Source organism: Mizuhopecten yessoensis, unplaced genomic scaffold, assembly GCF_002113885.1.
Source record: "Mizuhopecten yessoensis strain PY_sf001 unplaced genomic scaffold, ASM211388v2 hete_36148502, whole genome shotgun sequence".
Taxonomy (NCBI): Eukaryota; Metazoa; Mollusca; class Bivalvia; order Pectinida; family Pectinidae; genus Mizuhopecten; species Mizuhopecten yessoensis.
The window spans coordinates 1-3767 of NW_018484868.1; the positions used below are offsets into that span (position 1 = coordinate 1).

Here is a 3767-nt window from a genome sequence, read left to right on the forward strand (position 1 = left end):
AATTCGTCCAAACCTACTTTTTGTATAATTACACAATGCTACAATGCATCATAGTGATATCCATTTGTCCTGTGACTAGAATTGGTAATCAGACTGGCATTGGTCAAATAAGTTTGGTGGAGAGAACAATTTGCTGTTATATTTGAATGGCGTTTTTCTTTGCCAGTCTTTACCACGCTCAGCAGGAGGGGTAGTGCCAGTGGTAAGTGGTTTGACCCTGCAGTGTACACACGCTGGGTCGTTGGGTAGATGGACTTCAATTAGATTTTGGTTACTATTCTACTAACACTGTGTGTTGCTTTTGAACTGCACCAAAGAACAAGTTAAAACTTAGCTTTCACATTCATGCATTTCACTGAAAGATTGTATAATCAATGCATTTAGATCAAACATTTTATATATTCAATGTAAAATATTTGAAAATTAAAAGGATAATTTCTAAAAAAAACACATGAATTCCTTAAAATCAATAAATAATTTGCATAAATAGTTAAAGAGAAGTGCTTGATACTGTCATCCTCAATTTGAAATATGTTATTCTTAATGTAACTATTTATTTCATTGACTAGGCAACATGGATAAAACTGATCTACCTGATTTGTGAAAAGCTGGAGTTTGCATTGCAATACATGTACCATTAAACAGGGATTCTATTTATTGAAATCTCTTTTCTCTCAAGATGAAGCACATGCTTTATACAGGTTTTTATGAAATTGATAAAATCTGATTTTCAGTTTATTCTGATAAATCACTTTTTACAACTCTCTGAATTATTTCTTTACTATGATAGACTAACACATGTGGGGAACATCTAACATTCCTAAACAGCCTCATCTGACAGCTAACACTGGTGACATTGTAGTTCTGTTACTGTCGTAGTCATTCAACTCATCAGTCTATCTTCTGTCTGGTAATTAATTAGACTGGCCTTATCAGACCTTTTATCTAGGATTTCTTATTTCCTTACTTTCCTGAATTCAATAATTGTGTTTGGGAGCATGACTTTTTTTCTTCAAAATAATAAGAGCTACAGCTGGTTTTGTTTAAAGTTTAATAGCTGTGTCCGGAGACCGGTGTATTGTTAGCAGTGTTTATCAAAAAAGAACTATGGTGCTTACCCTGTATCACTGTTTTATGCACACGGCAGTAGCATATAGACACATTTCAGTTTTTAATGCCAGTGATTGATGTAAACACGCTAGATTTATACATCGGTACATTTTACTTTCCATTCCATTCCAGGGCTAAGGTGTAAATTTCAAAACCTGTAGGAATTGGGGCTAGTGTTAGGCACTCTTCACTCTCCAGAGTTTTAGTATAAAAAATAATCCAAAGATACATATTTGCAAAATTTCCAAAATAATGATAAATCTTATGAGTTTTAAGTGCTGTTAAAACAAATGTGAAATGCACCTATTCTGAATAATAAACCATGTCAACATCCAGGTGCGCTTCGCGCCAGTGCTATAGGAGCTTTCATTCCACCTGATCACAGAACCTTTTCTATCTGACAGCCATTTAGAAAATTAACCTTATAGAAGATGTTCCCATACAAACGCTCATGAGATCTTTGGTGTTCACAAACTTAGGAATTCAGAAGGGGCCATTTAGACAAAACAAACCATGTAACTTTGTAAAATGTTTGAGATAGTCATGTTCATTATTGTGTTTAGGCATCAGTTCTTGTTTATCTATCCATTAATATTAACTTGACAAAGGGTGGGGTGTGGTTATAAATTCCACACATCCTTTGGCAATATTCAGCAGTCAGGCTGGGTGGCCTTGTGGTTGGTCTGCGTCCTGACAATTTCAAACCGAAGTAAGCTTTATTTAATGTCATTATGTGTGCTCCACCTGAGCTGTTTGGCCATCAGAGCCACAAGGTGTTTAAACATTTCACATCCTGTCAGGTATTATCCAGTAATATCCCCAGATCACTGCTACCATGAACATGTCATACTGGAAAGATTTTTGGCCAAACAAAATAACCTATCTGTATCCTGTAAGTGTAACATTCTAAAACGTTAAGGAGGATTGATCAAAAGATTTGTTTGCTTATCTTTTTGCAGAGCATATTTGTATCGATTCAAAATTTACTTGTATTATGAGCACATGTCAAATTATCCAATAACCATTAAGGTTATATGTTGGCACAAGAATCTAGTTTGTCGTGAGGTTACTGGAAACAGATATATTTTGATCTGGCCTTACTGAACTGACCTCGGATAAGAAGTTAGTTTTGCTGTTGTTGATCCTAGGGTGTACCTCTGTGTTACAGCACCAAGCAACAGAAGAGAAAGAACAGGACCAGTCAACACAGTCACTAGAACTTGGATTTCCTGATGACGATGACGACTCTCCTCAACCAGAAGGTCAGTAATACATCTAGACGTCTGAATTTGTATTTACTGTATATATAAACATGTTTATGAACATTTAAAAAAATCAGAAACATCTTGATCTGTAAAGCATCAGCACTTTCATTATCAATCTTTAGAATGAGAACATAATACGTTTTATTATATACATGTATATTATATATGCATGCTTGATATAATGGAAAAGTGGGTGGGAAAAACACTTACAACATCAGAGCTATTGTCAATTATGTAGGCCAGTAAATGGGTATACAAGTGGCATTGTGAATCCACACGCCTACATAATAAGTAAGATTAATGATGGGAAACAAACCTTACTTACAATGGGAATTCTTTATACTAGATTCATTTCTATGATCAGACGTCTTCAGTCATTAGAAACTTGATATCATGATCGTTCGTTAGTAACGAGTCCGAACTACTTCTCACATTTTTCTTCCTGTTGAAAAACTAACATCTTAAACAAAGAGAAATATTTAAAAAATAAGTACATTTACTCGATATTGCGCATAAAAACCTCAAAACATCATGCTTGATTATTATGTTTCAGTTCTTTCCCCCTCCCAACCCAGTGCAATGGCTCAGGCGGCCAGTGGGGGCTACGAAATCCCTGCTCGGTTACGCACCCTTCACAATCTAGTCATACAGTATGCGTCCCAGGGCCGGTATGAGGTGGCAGTGCCACTGTGTAAACAGGCCCTCGAGGACTTGGAAAAGACCAGTGGCCACGATCATCCAGATGTAGCCACAATGTTAAATATACTTGCACTTGTATACAGGTAAGTTACACAGAGGATTTTGATAACGTATATAAAGAACTTTGAAACTAAGAAGAAGTGTCATTTCAAACAATATTTTGAAAGTTGATTTCTCTTCTGATATATATGTGTAATTTGTAATAGTAATTCAAGTTTTAATTAAAACAGAATTGTTTCTATTTGAGATAATTTGAAGCTAATTGAAATACAGTACGTAGTGTAAGAAGTTATTTTGAGAAATAATTTATGAAACATATTACTGACATATTCTTTTGTGTTGTATTTATTCAAACACATATAAAATCCACTTACTGCACTGTTAGGATTTGCATGACCTAGATTTTATGTAGGAATCTGCACAACCACCACCCCAGTTGAAGACCAGTGTTGTCTGTAACCTCCTGGTCATTTTGGTATTGTGTGTTACTTGTTCACAGAGTTATCGTTGTACACCAGACATTGTTGGTATATTCTGCTTGTAGATTTGGTGTATGGTAGTATAAGATACTGCTACACATGTATGAGTATTATAATGTATGTCTTTATCCATCTAGAAAGCATTTTCCCTGTAGTACGCCACCAAAGCCCACATTTTAGAGAAGGAAGCAGTCTGCCTTGTACCTATTTACTA

General features: G+C 35.4%; 1 long non-coding RNA gene across 1 annotated transcript; it reads left to right on the forward strand.

Annotated features, from left to right (window-relative positions):
• The first annotated feature begins 148 nt into the window (after positions 1-148).
• LOC110444598 lies at positions 149-3176 on the forward strand. Its single transcript, XR_002462268.1, has 3 exons — positions 149-202; positions 2279-2372; positions 2929-3176. It is a non-coding gene; the product is annotated as an uncharacterized LOC110444598 (long non-coding RNA).
• Positions 3177-3767: the final 591 nt, after the last annotated feature.